Raw genomic sequence first — 24513 nt, 5'->3', positions numbered from 1 at the left:
TGAGACTCTGTCTCAAAAAAAAAAAAAAAAAAAAAAAAAAAAAACCAGAAAACAAAACTCATTCTATACCATTTGAATTTCCATTTCCAACAAACTAATCAATTTTGGAAGAAAACTCAAAGTTGAACTTAAAATGGAAACTGTAATGATCGTTGTCATTATCTTGTATTATTTAGCTTTTAAAAAAATCTTTGTGTAAAGGTATATACATTTCAAGAAAAAAACATCTTGTTGGAAAACATGGCAAAGACTGGTTGAAAATATCCCAGGAAAGCTGCAGAGTGGTCTTCTATACCATGTGGGAGATAAGGTTGGGTCACTCTGATAGGCCCTGGAACTGAGAATGCTAGTGGCTTCCCAATATCCTCTCTTCCCTTCTTCCTTAGTAGCAAAACCCCAGTTTTCATTTTAGCACGTTACTATACACACTCTACCCAGAAAAGGACTGCATCTTCCATCCTCCACTACAGTTAGGTATGGCCCTAAGACTAATTCTGACCAATGAGATATAAGCAAAAATGTTACATGGAACTTCTTGGAAGTTTCCTTAAGCGGGGGCAGGGGGAACACCCCTCTTTTCTTCCTCTCAAACTGCTTTGTGGAAAGGGGAAAATGAGGGCTAGAGGACAGCAAACATCTAGGTCCATCCTACAGTCAGAGAAGCAAACAGCAGTAAGGATCCTAAATCCTTAGTAACCACAGAGCACCATATTATCCTGGACTGCCTAATTCCAGACTTTTTTAATGAAAGACAAATGAATCTCTCTCTTGTTTAAGACTCTTTGTGGGGAGGAGGAGACTGTTATATGCTAAACTTAATCCTAAATGTTTTCAACAATAAAAATCAAAACTCAGGGTTTTTTTGTTTTTTTTAAGACAGACTCTTGCTCTGTCACCCAGGGTGGAGTGCAGTGTCGTGATCTAGGCTCGCTGCAACCTTCACCTCCCAGATTCATGTGATTCTTCTGCCCAGCCTCCCAAGTAGCTGGATTACAAGCACCCATCACCATGCCCAGCTAATTTTTGTATATTTAGTGGAGACGGGTTTTTTGCCATGTTGGCCAGGCTGATCTCAAACTTCTGACCTCAAGGGATCCGCCTGCCTCAACCTCCCAAAATGCTGGGATTACAGGTGTGAGCCACCGTGCCTGGCCCAAAACTCAATTTCACTTGAAACAACAGAAAGCTTTATGTACATCAAAAGTGTGCAAATTTGATGACTAAAAGGGAGACTGTCGAAGAATCTTGAAATGACTAGGCAGGAAGTTTAGGCCAAAAAGTCAACTGGTGTATCACTCTGATCAACTATCCATAACTATTCCACATTAAAATGATAGAAATAAAATTTTAACTTAATCATTCTTGAATTCATGAGAAAAAGTCAACTATGTATACTCTCAGTTTCTTCATCTGAAAAATGGAGTCAATAATGCCTACATTACAGACATGTTGTCAAACTCAAAAAGAGAACAAATGTTCTTCAGCTTACAATGGGATTTTGTCCTTATAAACTCGTCAGTTGAAAATACAGCAAGTCAAAAATGCATTTAACACACCTAACCTACCAAACATCACAGCTTAGCCCAGCCTACCTTAAACATTCTCAGAACACTTGTATTAGGTTACAGTTGAGCAAAATCATTTAATGCAATGCCTATTTTATAATAAAGTGTTGAATATGTCCTGTAATTTACTGAATATTGTAACAAAAGTGAAAAAATGGATGCTTGAATGGTTTCTACTGAATGAATATTGGTTTCTACTGAATGTGTATTGTTTTTGTACCATTGTAAAGTCAGAAAACTGTTAAGTCAAACCATTCTAAGTTGCGGATAGTTTAACATCTATATGCTAAACTATTCGTAAACAGCATTATATACTATTATTATCATTACAATTACCACCACAATAACCCACTTTTTGGTGAGTAATAAAACAAAAAAGATTAAATAAAAGCTATTACATAGGTAGAAACTTGGGTTTGGGGCTCAAGGAATTCAGTGAGCTTGTCAAGTCTCTTTCACCAAATTTCTGATCTTACTGTCTTTCAGAAAATCATTATATCAGGCTTGGTGCAGTGGCTCATGCTTCTGGTTGCAGCTACTCAAGAGGCCAAGAGAGCATCACTTGGGACCAGGAGTTTGAGACTAGACTAAGCAACACAGCAAAATCCAGTCTCTTAAACATATATATATATGAAAAATATAAATTACATCAGGAATTTCAGTTTCCTTCTTTAAAGTATGGGGGAAAGAAGGGAGTTGAGAGGTTGAAGGGGGGGGGGGGAAGAACAACAGTTGTAAAAGGCTTCAAGTAATTAGGAAGTAAGATACATACAAAATATATAAACCTGTTCTAGGATTTCCCAAGTTGTCAAAAGGTAGTACAACAAGTTTAAAAGTACTGCTAGCAATATTTTTCTTCATTGAAAAGAAAAATACTAAATACAAATATAGTTTCTACTTAGTATGTAACAGTCTATCATTAAAAGCACAATGTCATCCAGAAATAAGGATAACGTGTGAGTCCCCCTGCTGGAGTGCAATGGCACAATCTCAGCTCACTGCAACCTCTGCCTCCTGGATTCTAAGCGATTCTCCTGCCTCAGCCTCCCGAGTAGCTGGGATTATAGGCACAAGCCACAAATCTGGCTAATTTTTTCGTATTTTTAGTAGAGACGGATTTTGCCATGTTGGCCAGGCTGGTCTCAAACTCCTGGCCTCACGTGATCTGCCCGCCTTGGCCTCCCAAAGTGTTGGAACTATAGGCGTGAGCCACCGTGCCCAGCCTTACATTCTTCTTAGGCCGAAAAGGAAGATAATTTTTAACCAGTACATAAAGGCATAAACAATACAAATGGAATCTATTTTGATGATAATCATATTATAAATATTTACTTAATTTCAACAAAGTCATGGATTTTTGCTCTTTAAGCAAAATATACCTGAATCTCTTTAATTTTTGTACCTAAAAATGATTTGTCTTCTCCAGAATGTGTTTAAAGTTTGACAAAAAGCCAATGAAGTCACTTCCTGAAGCCATTAACTCATCTTTGACACTACTTCTGGTGACTTTAATACACACACACACACACACTGTACATGAGTCATACTGGTGCTGTGTTGTTCAATTCATTACATTTTGGAAAGTTATCTCTGGTCAAATTAAATTTGAGTAACATGCTTTAAGCAATTTTACTGTTTGCCCAATTTGAGATTTTCGTAGACTTCTAACAGAATACTTAGTTAATAGAAAACTTTTTTTTTTTTTTTTTTTTTTACAAATTTCACATATACTCATAGGAAGAAAACAAGACAAACAGGGGTGTCAGAGATTAGCTAGCTGACAGGCAGACAGATGCCAAGAATGTGCTCCACAATTTAAAGGGCTACAATCAGGATAACAGAAGTGTGAGAAACAGACTCAGATAGCTTAAGGGTTTTTGTTTCCCAAAAGGAATAGCAATGGAAGAGATACCATTGCCCATTTGTATACCTTTCTGTTCTGAACAGCCATATGCAAGCTGTTTTAATGTGTGAGATTCCTGGAGAATTAGAACTACTTCCACTTCCCTGGGTGATTCACTTGTAATGCCAACTTGAGTCTGAATACATGCCAAGGAGTTTGAGGGTCTTTTGAACTAGCAGAAAAAGCTAAAATAACATTTTCTGAGAAGGTAATCTATTTTAATCCATACAAATCCACTGGGCTAGTCCATTCTATCCCTTATCTAACCAATGGTTGCACCATCAAAGTGTTCCTAAAAGTTAGTACATCTCAAAGTCTATAAACTTCTTTTCAGGCTATGACTTTACTTTTAATAACATAAATGAGTTCAGTGGGAATTATTTTAATTATTTCTAAAACCGTTTATTTTTAGTAAATATAATAGTCCCCCCCACCCCCACCCCACATGGAAAGCTACAACCATGCCAACACTTTTCTAGGAGGAGATAATACCCTATTTATAGACCTATCAGTTGCTCCTCCCTTAGGTTGTAACATAGTTTCCACTTTAGGCCTGATATGACCTCCTGTGACTTCTCTGGTCTCTTAACAATGTTCCTTTCATCCTGAAGTTTCCCACATTTATCTTTATCTCCCAGGGTACTTAAGTTACTATGGGCTGGGAGAAGTAAAGAATCTCCTTTTAAAAAGCTATCTCCTACAGAAGAGTTTTAGGTAGATTTCAGGAACTTAAAAAATGAAAGACAGGAGTTCTTAACTTGGTGGGCTTTTTTGGGAGAGAACCTCATAAATATTCAATAATCATCAGGAATACTGCTACACAGTAATCAATGCAAATGGAAAAGGAACATGGCAATAAGGGCTATTGGTGTCTTAATCAGTGTCTGATTTATCTTAATGTTTTCCAACTTTTAAAACCCCAACCAAGAGTAAAGGTATTTTAATATAGAGGATACTACATTCTCTAATCAAGGGAGCCAAAATATAAATAAATGTAAGAAATTTTTCCTAAAAATTATGATCTCAGGAATTAAGTTATTATTACTGGTGTTGTTTACATTAGCTACTGGTATTTTTACACTCCTCACTTAAAATGCTAATTGGTGGAATCTCCCCTTCCCAATCTCTGCCTATGACTCCATCAACAATTCTACAAGATGTAAGTACCTTACTCTAATCCAATGAGCCATTTTCAATTTCCTTTCACTAGCAGTGGCAATACCCATATCCCATCTTACCCCAGCCCTTCCCCACTCCATACTCTGGATAAAATTTTTGATGAGCCCTGTTTTTACTGCGCCAGCAAATCCTAACCCCTTTCATCTCTGAATCCCAGTAACATTTGCTGTCGCTGGTTTACTCATTTTTTTTATCTTCAATATACACTTCTTCTTTGTTAATTCCATGTTTGTAGGTCTTGCATCCTGAATGAGACTGCAAATTCTACTCAACCTAGTGGGCAATGACACATCTTACTCATCTCAGCATCGCCATGTCATTCCAACTGACTGACATATAACAGGCACATAATAAACATTATGAAAATATTTGCTGAGGTGATCTGGATGGCAGAAACCGTGTACTGTGCATAATTCTCTTATATGAATCTCTCAGAGCACACCACTAAGAAAGTCCAACATTATGTGCAATAGAGCTAAATCACAAGCAATTCCTGAAGAGAGGAAGAGAGAAGTATGAGCATTAATTAATACCAACCCATCTTTCATTAGATTCCCAACACCATTTTCAGGAGCTAAAAGAGATAGTGAACACAGGATGCGCCAAGTGATGGAGCAAACAATAACATTTCCTCACCCCAAGAAAATTCTTCCACCTTTTCCATCTACCTATCTCTTACTTATTCTTTAAGGCCTACCTCTTCCTGTTCACCCCAATTCACGGTGAAATCCCCTAACTTTCCAGTACCTGAAGATGAGTAGCTATTTATCATTTTCACTTACAACAAGGTATGGATCTAAACTTTAACAAAAATAATATTAAATAAACACCAGTAAAAGTTACCTGATTGCAAAAGTTGGCAAACACCGGGAAATACTTCTCTTAATTTTTTTCAGTTATTAAATTATCATATAAAATGTATTTCCCATTTTAAAAGAAGACATATGGATTTTCTGGGGTGATCTGAGCTGACGCATGAGCATGGATGATCAAATAAAACTCTCAAGATCATACCCCAGAGGCAGCATGGCACTGAAGAAGGAAGTTAGGTTTGAAAGTGAAACAGCCCTACAATCAAATTGCCAAATCACCATTCATTAGCAGTGACCTTGAGCAAGTACTTTAACTCCTCTTAACCTGTTTTGTCATCTACAAATGCAGAATTAAGATAAAAATTAGAAATAATGTACATAAAACACCTAGGCCAGTGCCCCTCTTAATAAATTTCACTTGTTAATAGTTTTTGTCTACTGTCATTTTTCTTAGCCTACAACAAATGACAGAAAATGATTTATTGGCAAATCTGACATTTTTAGGCTTCTACTGTAATTTTTTAAAAACTGGAAACAATAAAATATCAATAAGAACTCACCTTTAAAAAGTTACTTTCTCTGTGAACTTAAGAGTAAACGCTAGCCGGCTGCAGTGGCTTACACCTATACTCCCACACTTTGGGAGGCGGAGGCAGGAAGGAAGATTGCTTGAGCCCAGGAGTCCAAGACCAGCCTGGGCAACATAGTGAGACCCTGTCTATATTTTTAAAAAGTAAAATCTGCATGAAGAGAAACACAAAGTGTTCTGTTGGGTACGATTGGGTATTAAATAAGATGACTAGGGTACAAGCAAAAAATAAAGCTCTTTAAGGTAGCATCTAAGTGTGTGTGTGTGTGTGTGTGTGTGTGTGTGTGTCCTGTTATTTCTATTATATATATATCATTATAGGGATATTATATGTGCATGTGTGTGTATATATAGAGAGAGAGGTAGGAGTAAACCGTGTGTGCGTGTCAGATATAGATATCTCTATATCAATAGATACAGAGATATAGATGTAGGTATCACAGATATTCCAGGTAAGGGTAAACCCAATATTGTAGTATCTATGTCATAGACAAGCTATGAGTAAAGATTTTTTTTTTTATCTTATCAAAATTCTTTTCCTTCCTTAAACCAGGGATACTTACCTGACAATCACAAACCAAAGGGAAAGAGAAAAAATATATATATCTGCTTGTCCGAGAAAAGGGGGATGAGGAAGGGGTGGGCAGAGCTGTCTATAAAGGATGGGAATTTCTTTATGGAGGAAGGAGAAAATTGACTGCTGCACCATCTTTTTTTGCTGCTTTCAGGTGATAGAGGAATGCCTAAGTCATTTATCTGCCCTAGTAGCAGGGCTGTTAAAGAGGAGACAGTAAGGTTCGGTCCTTCTATAGAGCAAGACTAAAAGCTGTGAAGGAGTTAAAGCTTTCAGAATATAAAGTAAAAATGCTGTCAGGACTTCTAGGGCCTTTTTAGCCAGCCTAGTGGAATTGAAGAGTCTGGGCATTAGAGCCAGATGAGCCTTCCTAGCTAAGTGACCTTGGGTAAGTTGGACAGCCTCTCTAGCCTACACTTTTCTCATCTATAAAATTGGGTTAACAGCATTTGCCCTGCAGAGTCATAAGAATTTAATAAAGTAACAAATAAAAAACAAACTGCTTCAGAATAGGCACTCAATACAAGTTAAATGCTTTTCACCAAACCTCAGGCTAGTGATAAAACACCACTGGAAGAAATAGCGATATACCATACATGCCCATTTTCTCCTCTCCCTTTTCCTATCATTGTGCATAAAAAGAATCAAATCGAAAAAGAGAAAATATCTTTTCCAAGGTTACAATACTAGTTACTGGCAGACCTGGGGCTAAAAACCAGTTCCTTCAAGTTCAATGCAATGCACCTTGCCTCATTAGGAACAATCCCTTAGGGATGGGCTCTGAGAGTAGATGCAAATATGAAAACAAGCTTAACTGCAAGGTCTGCCATTCCCTGTGATTCAGATACCTAAGAGTTAAACATTCAGTCTCAGCTAAGGCTCCGGAATTGGCTGATTCCTTAGGCACCGAAATCCATTCCTCTATGTGATTGGTTGGTTCGCAAAGGGGTGGGGAAGAGGAAAGGGGAGAAGAATGTCACCCGATCCCCACGGGTAAACAACAGCAAGAGCATCTGCTCAGGTTTTCAACTAAATCTGTGAAATATTTCTGAACACTTGACTACCAAACTTGAAAAACTATAATTTTTGACCTCAATCAAAAAGTTTGTTTTATAATGACTAGATCCTTGGCAATGCAACCTGGACAAATAAATGCAAAAGGACAGTTTAATATTTCTCTAGCACAAAATTAGTACCCAATGCTCCTGTGCTCTAGGTGCTTGAAATCGACACCGCCACCAACCCTCCTCCCCGCTTGACATTACAGAGTGAAACCAGCCTGCTTGCTTCTATCCTACCATTTCACTCAAACTCTGCCATTTCGGAAACATGACAGGACTACACAATCACATTCTCTCCTCTGAGCCACATCCTTTAACAGAAGCCCCATCCTCTTGTAACTCTCTGTAATTATGTTAGCACATATGTGAAGGGCAGAGCGAAGGGAGGGTTTGGGGAGAGAGAAACCCAATACCCTGCCAAATCCACCAGGAAGTCTGCCCAAGTTATTAATCCAGGACGGGGCCACTTAACTAAATTAGTTGAGGCAATGCCCTTCAATCCTAGCTAGATTCTTTCCCCAGGGGTGAATGCAGGAAGGGTCTGCCTCCTCAAAATCTTATTATCCCAAACAACTGTTTTTTTCTTCAGAAGTTTCTCTCTCCCATTTCAAAGCTATATACAAAATACTTCTGTTTTATGCAGAGAATCAGAGAGGCAGCCGCTCTCCCTGAGTACACTATAGGGACTCCACATGACTGGTCAGTAAGGAGCTACTGAAAAGTGTATTCCCTTTGTTCTTACAGCCACAACAAAATTTAATTTAATTTAATTTTTTTTTTGTTTTGAGACTGAGTCTCGCTCTGTCACCCAGGCTGGAGTGCAGTGGCGTGATCTCCGATTACTGCAACCTCTGCCTCCCGGGTTCAAGCGACTCTCTTGTCTCCTGAGTAGCTGGGATTTCAGGCGCACGCCACCATGCCCAGCTAATTCTTGTATTTTTAGTAGAGACAGGTTTCACCATGTTGGTCAGGCTGGTCTCGAATTCCCGACCTCGTGATCTGCTTGCCTTGGCCTCCCAACACAAGGAAATTTTAAAGTCCCAATTACGTAAACCAGGGTGAGAGACAAAGAACTAAATTTGTTAAACCAAAGAGAAAATCTCCTGGAGAATGACTTAAACCTTAAGTCCTTTTACAACCTGAGTCAGTACAGGAATCAGCTCTAGTTCACCTTAACAGTCCCAAATACCAAGACAAAGCCATACCCTCTCCCAGGCCCACCTTGGAATTGAAAACAATCTGAAACTGCTGGACAGATCATGTCTCAGAAACTATGTAGACTACAAATGACCTGAAACCACTCTACACTCACTCAAAGAGCAAAGATTCCTCAATACTGGGCACATGCAAATCGGCTCCAGGAAGTAAGTGGCAGAGACTCCTTATGTCACCTCTTTGTCTCTATTCTTTAATCCCAAAGCCATATTTAATCTAAATCATGTTACTAATGCCCTGTGCTAACACAGATGTCTCATTTATAAATCCTAGGGAACCTAAGTGACTTAGCTCTCTTTCACAGTAATACTCAGCAAATTAACTACTCATGGAGGTTCAGTATGGTTATTAAAAACATAGGCTTCGGTATCAAGCCAACCTAGATTTAAATCCCTGTTCTACCACTTTCCAGCTCTATGACTTACATTTCTCTGAAGTCCAGCTTCTTCATTGGTAAAATATGGCTTCTACCGTCCACCTTATAGAAAGAATGGGTATTTGTTTGTTTATTTGTTTGTGACAGGGTCTCACTCTGTTGCCCAGGTTGGAGTGCAGTGTTAGCTCACTGAAACCTCTGCCTCTTGGATTCAAGCAATCTTCATGCCTCAGCTTCCTAAGTAGTTGGGATTGCAGGCATGGGCCACCACACCCGGCTAATTTTTGTATTTTTAGTAGAGACGGGGTTTCGCCATGTTGGCCAAGCCAGTCTTGAACTCTCAGCCTCCCAAAGGGATGGGATTATAGGCATGAGGCACACCGCCCAGCCAGGAGAGTGGTTGTTAATAGTAATGAGGAGTGGGCCAGGAATGGTGGCTCACACCTGTAATCCCAGCATTTTGGGAGGCTAAGGCAGGCGGATCACCTGAGGTCAGAAGTTCGAGACCAGCCTGGCCATCATGATGAAACACTGTCACTACTAAAAATACGAAAATTAGCCAGGAATGGTAGTTCATGCCTGTAATCCCAGCTACTGGGGAGGCTGAAGCAGGAGGATCACTTGAGCCCGGGAGGCAGAGGTTGCAGCAAGCCAAGATCACATTACTGCACTCCAGCCTGGGTGACAGAGAGACATGCCATCTGAAAAATTTTTTTTTAAAAAAAGAGTAACAAAAAGTAGATGGTATGTACATACGTGCATCAGCATAGTGGTTGATGCAGAGCAAGCATTTGGTACATAGTAGCTGGTACTATAAGTTATTATTAAGGACTACAAAACAACTTCTATAAAGGAATAACACGGCCATCTGACAATCTTATTAGCATTCCTGCACCTTACCCAACCCATCATAGAGTGGTAAACAGCATGAGAATGTCAAAAATTATTTAATTACTATATTGAGCAACTGCTAGGTGACAGGGGAAAGGAATGAAAGATACAACCTCTCTCTGTAAAGGAGCTCATGTGGGTAGGGAAAGACACAACAAAAAAGAAGGGGAGGAAGAGAAAGTACAGAAAAGGGTCTCAGTATGGAAATACTACCCAGCTTAAGTGTTCCACTGTGAAGGGGCTGGGGTTAGATCTTACAAATGCCAGACCCAAATACCAGCAGTTAGGGTCATGGGGCAGGAAAATGTCACAAAGCAAGGCCCATTCTGGGGTTCTATACACTAAGAGTGAGGAGAAAGGACAGTGAAAATGCATAGTGAGGGAAGGATTTTTATATTTTCTCTTCACACTACACTAGGCAAAAATTATACCAGGCAAAGAACTGACAACCATGATCAAACACTTTCAGGAAGGAACTGCAAGATGACTGCTTGTTAGGTCAGTGTAATAGCACTTTTTTTTTTAAAGCAAATAAACATGGGGCTCTCAAGGAATTATAATCATGCAGTCAAGAAGATACTCAGTAGACACAGTGCACTGTGTGGAAGGCTGGGGGAAGGGGAGCCAGAAGGGGCTGGGTTCTGTGTGGCATGCAAACTCACAAACCAGTGCTCTTGCTCTCTCTTATACATTTTCATCATCACAATTGCAATCTGTCAAACTCTTATATACACCTTAAAGCCTGCACTGTTGATGGAGCACAGCAGGGCTTGGCCACTCCTTGGTCATGACAGTCAGTACATGCCCATCAGGAAACAGCACTGCCCTGGGAAAAAAGCACTCAACTGAGAACGAAGGCTCAATATCACAGACTCAGTTTAGCCGCTAGCAAGAGCTAAAAGAAAATAAGACTATGGCTTGATAAGTCATCTAACTTCTCTGGAACTCAATTTCCCAAAATGTAAAACAAGGGTGATATGATTAAATCTGACATTCAATGGCTCAGGAACTGAGGGCCAAGCTGACATCCTCTACCCAGAGTTCTTGTTTCAGTGTTAGGGCTGACATGCCAAAGGGCCAGGGTATCAAGATAAGTGATCACAATTCACTCTCTAAACTAGAGTGAAAGTTCTGGAAAAGTACAAAGCCATCCACAACATTGCTGGTGTACAAATTAAAAAGACTTATGTCCTGACTCATACCACTCATTTTATCAAGGTATCTCTGTTCCTTGGAGATTAAATCAAGAAACCAAGCAACAGGAATCAACAGAACAGTAAAGTCACCCAGCACCTGGAAGGGTACATTGTTTACTTGCTAAAGGAGCCCTCCAAACTCTACAGCTGAGAAAGACATGCGGGGCGTCTTAGAGTCAGCATTCATTCCAAAAGCACAGAAATGATGGTTGCTATTTCTGCTTTAATAGGTCAGGACCTCAAAAATGAGTGTCATCTCCATTGGACGAATCATATAGTCAGAAATAATCATACAAATGCCAGCACTCAACAAACTGGCAGCTCTTTAGAGAGGACTCTCTGGGGATCCAGAACTGCAGTAACTGAGGGAAATGTATCCAGATTAGATCAGCAAAGGCCTCTTTAGTTCCCCATGAGGTATTGTAGGAGGCAATGGCGCTGGCCAACACACAAGATTTACACAATGAGCTCCCTGAATACTGCACGTGTTCGGGTCAAAAGAGCCGCCGCTCTGCTACAAACAATTCATGAAGCAGCAGATGCCAACTGTCCTATCACCTAGGCTTTTAGCTGCAATTCCTCAAGAAAGCCTGATAGGTTTGGTTTTCATAGTAGTCACCTATTCCTCCCATTTTAAATTAAGGAAAATAATCCTTATTTATTGTCTCATTCTCTTCACCTTTCTTTTCCCAACATAAAAACATGTTTTCCCACCATAAAAAAAAAAACAACATAAATAAGATGTAGTATATCCACACAATGAAATATTATTTAGCAATTAAAAAAAATACTGCTATAACATGGATTATGCTACTATGTGAAAACATCATGCTAAGTGAAAGAAGCCAGACACAAGGGACCACATATTTTATTGAATCTATTTATGAAAACTGTATACAAAATAGGCAAATCTGTAAAGATAGAAAGTAGAGACCGGAGGTTGCATAGGGCTTGGGAAGTAATGGGCATAGAGGAATTAAGAAGTGATGATTGGGCCGGGCGCGGTGGCTCACGCCTGTAATCCCAGCACTTTGGGAGGCCGAGGCGGGTGGATCACGAGGTCAAGAGATGGAGACCACCCTGGTCAACATGGTGAAACCCCGTCTCTACTAAAACTACAAAAAATTAGCTGGGCATGGCGCGTGCCTGTAATCCCAGCTACTCAGGAGGCTGAGGCAGGAGAATTGCCTGAACCCAGGAGGCGGAGGTTGCGGTGAGCCGAGATCGCACCATTGCACTCCAGCCTGGGTAACAAGAGCGAAACTCTGTCTCAAAAAAAAAAAAAAAAAAAAAGAAGTGATGATTGGCTGGGAGCAGTGGCTCACACCTGTAATCCCAGCAAATTCAGAAGCTGAGGCGGGTGGATCACTTAAGGTCAGGAGTTCAAGACCAGCCTGGCCAACATGGTACAACTCTGTCTCTACTAAAAATAAAAAAATTAGCCAGGTGTGGTGGTGTGCACCTGTAGTTCCAGCTACTCGGGAGGCTGAGGCAGGAGGATAGCTTGAACCTGGGAGGTGGAGGTTGCAGTGAGCTGAGATCACACCACTGCACTCCAGCCTAGGTGACAGAGTGAGACTCTGTCTAAAAAAAAAAAAAAAAAGTGATAACTAAGGGGAATGCGGTTTCTTGTGGAATAATGAAAATGTCCTAAAACTGATGGTGGTGATGGTTAAACGACTGTAAACATCCTAAAAGGCACATACTTTAATGGGTGAATTATACAGTATGTGAATTATATCTCAATAAAGCTATTTTTAAATGCCCTAGGCGAGTATATAACTTCCTTTAGGAAAGAAATTTTAATGAGAAAACTTTGATTCTTCTACCCATCCCTCGTTTCCAAATGCCTGCCTTATCAATGATTCACTTTGCTATTCCCATCCTCTGCTCACTATACTACCTAGCTCAGGCTTACATCTTTCCTACGAAAACAACTCGGCTGATGTTAGCTTTGTTTTGTTCTTCAAGTCCACTTCTGCTCTATCTTGACTTTAGTGTCCTTCCTTACACACCTAGTTTCCTTCTGCCCCAGCTCAGATAGTAAAATAATATAAATACACACACAGAATAGTGGCTAAAGACCATCCACACCATGAAAAAAGAATGAAGATAAATGACAGCATAAAAGCACAGGTTTGGGAGTTTTAACAAATTTGGTTCCAAACAAAGTATTTGGTCAAGTATTTGAGATTATTTTAAATCTCACTGTCAGTTTCCACTTCTTTAAAAAGGAAAACTAGTGTATCTAATGCATGTAGTTATTATAAAAATTAAATGGGGAAATGCACATAAATGATTAATATGATGCCTGGTCATGAAGGTCCTCAAAAAATAATAACTGCTATTTATGGAAGTCTTATGCCCAATTTTTCTCAAACTGCCATTCAGCAGCTCAGCCTCTACGTCAAAAAGCCAACAATAAAAGCAGGTTGCTGGCACTACCAAATTGTTCACAATCGTATTCCTATTTGTTCTAACCCATCTAACTCACAGATCCCAGTCTATTCCTGATAATTCTGGCCTTTTAACTTCAATTTGTTTTCTTATTTCTGGGCTCACTTTAACCTCAAACATGTTTAGAACTGCCTTTCCAGTTCCATATCCCGTTCTCAACCAAAATCTGCTTATCACCTTAATAATTATACTTTAAGCCACTCTGGATAAATTGCTTACCCAGATAACCAAGGCATTCAGCATCCTATTCTTTCTAAAAGCATATCATGAAATCAAAACAACCTAAGACTTTAGAGAGAATTATGATTAAAACAAACAAACAAAATAAAACCTTACAACCTTACAAGGGACTACTAGGCAGCCACGAAAATAATCCTGCAGACATAGTTAACGGCATGAAAAGATGTTCATAATAAAGTAGGGCTGAATTGGAGGCATTTTACAAAAGTTTACACACTATGACATCTTGTAAAGAATTTTTCCTTTTTGAGAGGCAGTCTCCCTCTGTCGCCCACACTGGAGTGCAGTGCCACGATCTCGGCTCACCTCCACCTTCCAGGTTCAAATGATTCTCCTGCCTCAGCCTCCTGAGTAGCTGGGATTACAGGCATGTGCCACCGCACCCAACTAATTTTTGTATTTTAAGTAGAGACAGGGTTTCACCATGTTGGTCAGGCTGGTCTCGAACTCCTGACCTCGTGATCCACCCACCTCAGTCTCCCAAAGTGCTGCAATTACAAGCGTGAGCCACCGCGCCCAGCCTAAAGTTAAATATATTGAGGCAAATTTTAGTCTATTCTTTTGATCTGCTGTATATTCTAAATTTTCTTTGATGAATGCATGTAACTTTTAAAAAATATAAAGGACTCTTAAAAAAGAATTAAAGAGTGCAATGCCTCTTAGCATTTTCTTACCAGCCACTATAGTATGGTTCAGGAGTCAGAAAAACCAGGGTTCAAATCCCTATTCTACCACTTATTATATGTACGACTTTGGCAAATCACTTAATGCTTTTAGGCTTGGTGTTCTCATCTGGAAAATGAAGAGGAATCTCCTAGCCAAGTACTTGGCATGTGGTCTTCCGTAAATACCAGTGTCCTGAACTCTTCCACTCCTTTATGGCAGTGGTTCTCAAGTTGAGTGTGTATGAGAATCACCAGAGCATGTTAAAAACACACTGCTGGACCCCATTCTCAGAGTTTCTGATTCAGTAGGTCTGGGGAAGAGGCAGAGACCATGAATAAACGTAAGTTCCCAGGTGATGTTGATGCTGCTGGGTTTGAAGCCACATTTTGAGGACACTGCTCTAGGCAATAAGATTTACAAAGTCTTCTTACAACATGTTATACAGGTATTAAGTGCTCTTTCACATCAATAGTATTTCAGGAATATGTGCTCACTGGATACTGAATTAAATTAGAAGCTAATACTGCACATTATCCAAAAGCCCAACTTTACAACATGGGATAATTCACCCTAGGACACTGAGGGAATTGGTTTCCCACTTAAGGCAGTCTGTAAATAACAATCATTAACACTGCATTTAGAATATTCTGGTTCTAGCATGGGAGAAAACATGAGAATGCAGACACAGATCAAACAAAATGCAAGACACAGACAAGAGAATCACTGCAAGAAGTTCTGTGCCTGTCTGGTAAATTCACCTGGGGCAGAAGGGCAGATTCTGTAGTGTCACAGAGCACTTGCTTTGCTCTGAGTGCCCTCTGTTGACAAAAACTGACATAACCACTTCCTTCCCTCCCTTTTCTCCTCCCACCCTAGGGCCAAGAGTCCTAGTGTGACTCAGACAGACTTGAGGCATGGTTTCCGGTTAGAAAATTTTCTAAGCCCATGTGTAGGCAAGGCAGACCTTTCCTTCCTCCAGCTTTCCTAAGTCCCCTTCTCTGTGTGTTTGTATCTGCAGCTTATCTCCAAACAGGTTAACTATTTCAGGACTGTGGAACAAAAAGTGAACAGCATTTAGCCATAATGATATGTGAAATTTAAATCGCAATTGATTAGCACAGAGGTAATAAACTGATTTTGTAAGTAGTGTCAAACACAATGTGAAACTCTGTTGGTATTAAAAATACTGATGAAGTTCTTGGAGTTTCTATAGATAAAAACTGTTTCATACTACCATTACAATTAAAACAACTAAAAGTAGAATGAGAATTTTAGAGTTGTAAAAGATCTCTATTATCATCCTCTCCAAATTCCTCATTTGTATGAGGAAACTAAAGAACCCAGGGAGGTAAAGTGGCATATACAAAGTCATAAAATTAGTGACAAAGCCAAGTTTCCTGACTCCCTCACAACTCATGGCCTTTCTAATATGCTATATAGTCTTTATTCGGAAAACATTTTCATTTAGCCATCACCAAGAAAAGGTTAACGACTTTGCATCTTAACGACTTCTATAGGAGGGTAAAGAAACTGACGAACCTGGGACAATTCATGGGGAGAGAGGGAAAAATTATACCTTTTTCTATAGTTAAAATTAAGCCTTTTCTCATGCCAATACTTTAATAATTTTTTAAAATAAATTATCTTTTCATAGGGTCAAAAGTTACATTTACTATCAACAAGATATGTCTATGCTGAGTGTGGTGGCTCACACCTGTAATTCCAGCACTTTGAGAGGCGGAGGCTGGCAGATCACTGAAGGTCAGGAGTTCAAGACCAGCTTCGCCAATATGGTAGAACCCCATCTCTACTAAAAATGCAAAAATCAGCCAGGCGTGGTAGCACATGCCTGTAATACCAGCTACTCAGGAGTCTGAGGCAGAAGAATTGCTTGAACCCAGGAGGCAGGGTTGCAGTGAGCCAGAACTGCACCACTGCCCTCCAGTCTGGGTGACTTAGACTCCATTTCAAAAGAAAAAAAAAATTGACATGTCTAAATCCTGACTATGGTCCATGGGCCACTTGTTTTTGTAGAACCCACACACAGACTACCAGCTAAGACAGCCTTTACATCTTGTATTGACTGAAAGAAAAATCAAAAGGAAAATGAAATTTCATGACATATAAAAATTATATGACATTAAAATTTTGTTACCCACAGACAGAGTTTTATTAGAATACAGCCACACTCATTTGTTTACTATCACCTAAGGCTGCTTCCCTGCCATGGTGGCAGAGTTCCTGAGTAGCTCTAACAGAGACCATATGGCCCAGACACTCTCAGATGCTTTACAGAAAGTTTGCCCATTCCTGTTCTAAACTACTGATAAATGTGACACCTGAAGCTTCAAACAGGTATGAAGTGCTGGGTTTGAGGTCCTATGCCCTTGTCTCAGCAGTGAGCTCCCCACAACATTTAGTGTGAGTCCTGCACAGGGTGAGTGGCCAGCCTACACTGCCTAACACACTCCTCTTGCCTCCACAGAAGCTGAAGGTACTATGCTAGATTTCTGGCATGTTTTTGGCTAATACTTATCAACAATCCTATAAAAGCATCCCATCTTACAAATGAGAAACTAAACTTAAGAGAAGTATTAGTCTAAACTGGAATTTGAACTCAGGTCTGCCTGATACCAGGGTTCTTTGATCATTCCTTAGTGGTTTTCAAACTGTCTTCCAGTCAGCAGAGACTTACCCAAAAAGGGAAACACAGAGGGCTGGGCTCTAGGCATTTCATATCTTTTTCTTTTCTTTTTTTCCCCCAACTTCTGACACTTCCATACTTTTTTTTAGAGACAGGGTCTTCTTTTGTTACCCAGGCTGGAGTGCACTGGCATCATCAGCTCACTAAAGCCTTGAACTCCTGGGCTCAGGCCATCCTCTTGCCTCAGCCTCCAGAGTAGCTAAGACTAAAGGTGCATACCACCATACCTGGCTAACTTCCAAATCTTTTCTAGGAGGACCATTACATTTGCCTTTTTAATGAATTGTGGCCATGGAGTTGATTTTTTTAAAAAACCCAATTTTATGCCACTTATTACCACCCTTTGGGAAATCTTTCACAAAACTGGAAATCTTAATTTCCTCATCTGCCAATGGAGTCTAAAACCTTTCCCCCACACCCAAATGAAGACTCACTGGGGTTTCACCAAGATCAAATGAGAACGGATGTGTAAGCAACACCCATTACAGGTATTACAGCAATACCTGTAAACTATGTATGATTATAGATATATAACATATAACTATCACCCCTTAATAAATAGGGAAGCATGTGGGGAAAATAATGTTTGCTGCTGAGCAAAGAAAAATTAAGCATGCAAGTAAAATGCAAAAAAAGTAATAACAACATTCAAATAAAATAAGTGCCCAGTGCAAATATAAACCTTGGAATCTAACACATTTACATTTAAAACCCAGATTCACTCATTAACAACTACATAACCTTGGACAATGACTTAATCCCTTTGAGCCTTGATTTCCTCACCTGCAAATGGGATTTTTAAAATACTTGCTTTATATAGTGCCTAGCATATAGTCAGTATTCCACCTGTTGGCCCTCTTTTCATTAAGACACATCCCATATGCCAAGTGTTGCTTTGAAATTAAGATAATGTATGGGTTCCCTGTATCAATAATATAATACTAAAATTAAAGAGCTAAAAGCATCTTTATCTTAGATCATCCTGTGAGCCACATGACACCACAAAGCTTGTGAGAACATAGGCTAAAGACACGCTAAAGGAACCAAGGTCATAATGCAGTAATAGGAGCTACATGGGAAAAGTTCTACTAATTCAGTAAGTGTATTTATTGAGTGTCTTAAGAGTCTTCTATGGCTCCACAAAATGACAGATTTACATTTAATATCCACTTGACCAAACCCATTAAACTTGTAAGAGGCACTCTTGCTGAACATCAGATATCTAGCTTCTTAAGTATTAATTTTTCATATCGCTCTGGCAAGGCAAAGGCAGTAAAAACCTAGGGAATGTCTGACCAGTTTTCTTTTTTTCCCCCTTTGTCCATAAGAGAACATCCAAATGGAGTAGTCTCTGTATTTCAACAAGGCTGTTTTGAGTTTATTTCATTTATCCCTTTACCACACTTTCCCAAATTCATACTGGGCACGTACTCTGTGCAAAGTATTCCAGAAAACCAAGAAGCAAGAGAACTCTTATTCTTACAGAATTGTATATGCTGTCAAACCTTTTCAACATAACACAACAGGCGGTGACAGAGTGCTATTACAAAGTAGAAGGCCAGGCCAGGCACACTGGCTCACACCTGTAAACCCAGCACTTTCAGAGGCTGAGGTGGGCAGATCACTTGAGGTCAGGAGTTTGAGACCAACTCAAACTGGCCAACATGGTGAAACACCATCTCTACTAAAAAAATAAAATAAGCTGGGCATAGGGGCGCATAGTTGTAATCTCAGCTACTCAAGAGGCTGAGGCAGAAGAATCACCCGAACTCGCGAGGCAGGGGTTGAAGTGAGCCAAGATCCAGCCCCTACACTCCAGCCTGGGCAACAGAACAAGGCTTCATGTAAAAAAACCACCCCAAAAAAACCACCCCAAAAGAAAGTAGAAGGCCAGGCACAGTGGCTCATGCCTGCAATCCCAGCACTTTGGCTAGGCTGAAGCAAGAGGATTGCTTGAGCTCAAGAATTCAAAACCAGCCTGGGCAACATAGCAAGACTCCATCTTTACTAAAAATAAAACATAAAAAAAATTGGCAAGGCATGGTAGCACATGCATGCCTGTAGTTCCAGCTACTTGGGAGGCTGAGGAGGGAGGATCACTTGAGCCCAGGAGTTCGAGGCTGCGCCACTGCACTCCAGCCTGGGGAACACAGAGATATCCTGTCTCCAGAAAAACACAAAAAGCAAAGTAGAAATCATGTGCCCTGGGACATCGAGTCAGCTCGAAAATAAGTGCACTAGCCAAAACTTCAAGGAGAAGGTAACATTTGATGTGAGACTTAAAGGATGGACTGTATTTCAACATGGGACATGGGAAATATTGTAAGCAAAGGAATTCGAATTCAAGCTCATATCTAATTCCAAAGCTATACTACCCCACCCCACAGGGTGGCTTGAACAAAGTACCTTACACAAAACAGAAGGGCAAACACTGGGGCCAGATCACAGAAGGTTAAGGATATCACACTAAAGAATATTCAGCAGATAAAAGCTAAGCAGAGTAATAAGACTCCAGTGAGATCAGAGCTGTGCTTCTGTTTAAATGCATGATTGCATAGTACTTCCTGAGTATTTTCTGGGGTACCAAATTTTGTAACACAAGATCTTAAGTTACCTGTTGTATTCCTGTCTCTCTAATCAACCCTAGATGAGCTCAGTGTAATTGTATGCAGCTAATGCTACTAACAAATTTAAAATATTTAATCTGTAACCCAAACCCCTAACTATATTGTCCATCAACTATGAGGCCTTTTGTCTTACTCTATACTTAATTAGGTGATTTCATTTTAAATCACCTCTCAGTGACTGTCTGTTGAAGAACAAAGGACTGAAGAAATATGTCAAGCTTCTTAAATGTAACTCACAAAATGGTAGCCAGAATTGATTATTAAAAGACCATTGATTGCTTGGTAGTACTAGCCGCTACAGCAAGAATATGCCTACTAACTACTTAACTGCCCTAAGCAAGCCTAGTCAGATGAATTTCTCAATTTTGAAAATTGCTAATAATGGAAATTCTATAATTTTCCTTTGTAAATGGCCCTACTGATTCATAATCTTTAGTCAGATAATTCTTTTTGATGGCCACATTAAGCTTCTCATTACAATACAAATCAATTGCCTAAATACAAAATAACAGGTCAATCTACTATAAAGCCAACCAGTGAAATTATGATCCATCCATTAACAAAATAAGCAACTGGGTCATAAGTGGAGCAACAATCACAGCTTTACAATCCCAGCAATCCTAAACTAAGCAAAAACAGGCAAAGCTAAAGGGAAAGGTCAAACTGTGGCATAAACGGCAGGATGTAACAAACCAAGTACCAAAGAGGGATGAGAATATAAGCCAGCCACATTTTTAATACTTCTGGCCTAAGTCATTCATCTATCCACAGATCCACAGTAGCCCTAAAGAATTTAGGAGGTGAGAGAACGCTCAAAGAAGCATGACACTCCCAAGAACCACAAAAACAAAACCCATTATCAACAAAGAGTCCTTAAAGCAAAAAGAAGAAACTTGGGCCCAGAGATGAGAAGATGAGAAGAGACTTTCTAGATTACCTGGAAAGCCAAAAGCTGAGGATAGTGCAACCTATTTTCGCAACATCAGGCAATAAGTCACTCTTGACCTAGGACGTTTTAAAGACTTTAATCTTTTCAAACATCCTATGGTATCCTCATTTTCACAGAAAACTATGTCTTAGAGAAGTTAAGTGATTTCCTCATAGACCTCACAGTATTTCCCAAACTCACTTGGATCCAAACCTTATGGAAATGTCTATACAGACATGCTAAACAAATTCCAACAATCAGAGGCAATTAGGAAAGATTTCATAAGGGAGATTAAGTTGTGACCGGGGATCTCAAAGGATACTTAGGATTCTGCTGGTAAAGGAGAAATACTACAAACAAAAAGCATTAGGAAGAAATAAATGCTCAAGACAGATATTTGAAGGACTGTGAAGAGACATACAAAGCAGAAGAAATATGTGAATAGGGTAATAATGAAAAACAGGGCTGGAAAAAATGGGAAGCAAATTGCAGTGCACCTTGAATGTCTGGCTCAGTTTTTACAAATTCTAGTCAAGTTATAGAAGTCCCAAAAATGATTCCCTCTTTATATGCATGCTGCCAAGACCCATGAATCAGGTAAATAAACTTACACAGATTTCATTTCCTTCACAAAGACCTCTTTTTCTTGGGGATGTCCCACAGCTAGATTCCTGAGCTAGAAATTTCAAATCTACAGATATAATTCATTTCAAAGAGTAAGAATCAAAAGGAAAATGAGAAAATAGACTTAGAGTGAGAACTAATCACTCCCTTGTAAAGCTTCCTTAAAGCCTCTTTTCCATAAAATGAGAAAAATGATTTACTAGCCCTATTACATGCCAAGAAATTTACATATGTTATCTCTAATCCTCTAACAAACTTTCCAAGTAAGAATTATTCCTATTTTAAACAAAACTTGCCTAAAGTCATTTAGCCTGCAACAGCAGGATTGATATTTAAACCTAAAGCCAAGGAGGGTGAGGGGGGGTGTGTGTGTGTCTGTGTCTGTGTCTGTGTCTGTGGCGCGGGGAGCGGGGTGTCTGTCTGTCTACAGAGAACTTACCACACAACAGCTTTACATAGAAGCTACAGTTTAAAAAAGTAAAAGCCAATGAACCTAGCTGATACTCACTCTGCCATATCCCTTAAAACATGCAGAAAGCAGCACAATTTCTCTTCATTACATGAAGAGCTTTCTTGCCCAAACATGCTTGCCACCAAGCATCTAGAGAAGGCTGTAGCCAAGCATGAAGCCACTACAAACCTGCAAATCTTCCCTGAAGAAACCACCAGGCCTCAGCAGAGAGGCAAATGCCTGTTTTCATAGTTGCTTTCATAAAACAGTTATTCAGAATTTAGCCAAACTTAGCAAACATGAAAACACAGTTCTGTTTTCTTTTATTGGAGAAGGAAGAAGATACGTATTACAAAATCTCCTGAGAACAAATATTTGCAAATTGTAAATCTGACGAAGAATATGTACCCAGAATATATAAAGAATCCTTACAATTCAATAAGAAGAAAAACCAAGTAAAAAGTGGGCAAAAGACCTGAATAGACATCTCACCAAAGCAAACATGAGTGGCTAATAAGCACACGAAAAAGTACCTACCTAATTATTAGGGAAGTGCAAATTAAACCACAATGGGCTATTACCATACACTCACTGTAACAAAAAAAGTTAGATAAAACCAAGCCACTTTGGAAAATAGTCTGCAGTTTCTTTAAATGTTATGCATGAGGCTAGGCATGGTGTCTCAAGCCTGTAATACCAGCTACACAGGGAGGCTGAAACAGGAGGATCACTTGAGGCAGGAGTTCAAAGCTAAATTGAACTACAATTGCACCACCACATTCCAGCATTGGCGACCTCATTTCTCTTATTATTATTTTATTTTAGTATTTCTAGTAGAAATGGGGTTTCAATGGATTAACTAGGCTGGTTTCTAACTCCTGGCCTCAAGTAATCCACTTGCCTCAGCCTCCCAAAGTGCTGGGATTACAGGCATGAGTCACCACACCCGGCTTCCTTTCTCTTAAAAAGAAGAAGCTATGCATGAGAAAATTGCCTCAGTAATTCCACTCCTAGAAATCTACCCAAGAGGAATTAAAACATGTCAACACACAGATTTGCACATAATTGTTCATATCAGCACTATTCATAATAGCCAACTGGAAACAATACAAATATCTATCAACTGGTAAATAAACAAAAGGTAATACATCCCTACAATAAAATATTATTTAGCAATAAAATGATACAGTGACACATACTACAACCTAGATGAACCTCAAAAACATTATGCTAATTATAACAAATCACATGCCAAAGACTACATATATCATATAATTCTATTTATATAAAAATTCCAAAATAAACTTTTTTTTTTTTTTTTTTTTTTTTTTTGAGACCGGGTCTTACTGTGTTGCCCAGGCTGGTCCTGAACTCCTGGGCTCAAGTGATCCTCCTGACTCGGGCTTCCAAAGTGCCGGGATACAGGCGTGACCCACAACGCCCTGCCCAAAAGGGACAATTTTATAAGTCAGAAAGCAGAGCAGTGGTTGCTAGAGGGGAGAGAGAGGATTGGAGAGGGAGCAAGGAATGATTACAAAAGAATCTGAAAGAATTTAGAGGAATGATAGAAATGTACTAAAACTGGCCTGTGGCACAACTCTATATATTTACCAAATATCACTGAACAAATCTCTTATATTGAATAAATTTTAGGTATAAAAATGACATCTTAATAGAACTTCTTTTATTTTTGGAGACAGAGTCTTGCTCTGTCACCCAGGCTTGCAGTGGTGTGATCTCGGCTCACTGCAACCTCCGCCTCCTAGGTTTAAGCGATTTGCATGCCTCAACTCCTCAATAGCTGGGATTACAGGCACCTGCCACCACGCCCTGCTAACTTTTGTATTTTTAGTAGGGACGGGGTTTCCCCATGTTGGCCAGGCTGGTTTTGAGCTCCTGACCTCAAGTGATCCCCCTGCCTCAGCCTCCCAAAATCCTGGGATTACAGGCATGAGACACTGTGTGCAGCCATACAGCTTTTTAAAAAGCAATTGCCAAATACAAATTTATATTAATTTTTTCTATATATTTAGTAACTCCGGAAACAGATACGTAAGAGAAAGTAATAATATTTTGTTTGGATATAAAATATTTAAATAGTCATAATAAAATTATGTATTCATAAATCAATAATGATTTGACTAAAAAAATGGCTTTATTAGAAGGAAAGAGGGGGTCTATAAAACTGCTAATTTCTGGCCAGGCACAGTGGCTCATGCCTATAATCCCAGCACTTTGGGAGGTTAAAGCAGGCAGATTCCTTAAGGTCAGGAGTTCCAGATCAGCCTGGCCAACATGGAGAAACCCCGTCTCTACTAAAAATACAAAAATTAGTTGGGTTTGGTGGCATGCACCTGTAATTCCAGCTACTTGGGAGGCTGAGGCATGAGACTCACTTGAACCCAGGAGGCAGGGGTTGCAGTGAGCCAAGATTGCACCATTGCATTCCAGCCTG

The 24513-nt window shown here is 39.6% G+C and overlaps 1 protein-coding gene and 1 long non-coding RNA gene across 25 annotated transcripts in view; one reads left to right on the top strand and one right to left on the bottom strand.

Annotated features, from left to right (window-relative positions):
- The window catches only part of RBFOX2 (RNA binding fox-1 homolog 2), a 290327-nt gene that overhangs the window by 168263 nt on the left and 97551 nt on the right, over positions 1-24513 (bottom strand). The window lies entirely within an intron of this gene.
- LOC116543810 overlaps positions 1-24513 on the top strand; it is a 26575-nt gene extending 2062 nt beyond the window's left edge. The window contains exons 2-3 of the long non-coding RNA XR_004265715.1: positions 24315-24324; positions 24481-24513. This is a non-coding gene — a long non-coding RNA (uncharacterized LOC116543810). The remainder of the gene's footprint in view (positions 1-24314; positions 24325-24480) is intronic.

Source organism: Sapajus apella, unplaced genomic scaffold (genome assembly GCF_009761245.1).
Source record: "Sapajus apella isolate SASKATOON/1434 unplaced genomic scaffold, GSC_monkey_1.0 scaffold197, whole genome shotgun sequence".
NCBI lineage: Eukaryota > Metazoa > Chordata > Mammalia > Primates > Cebidae > Sapajus > Sapajus apella.
The sequence above is the reverse complement of the archived record's forward strand: the minus strand, read 5'-3'. Positions and strand labels throughout refer to the sequence as shown.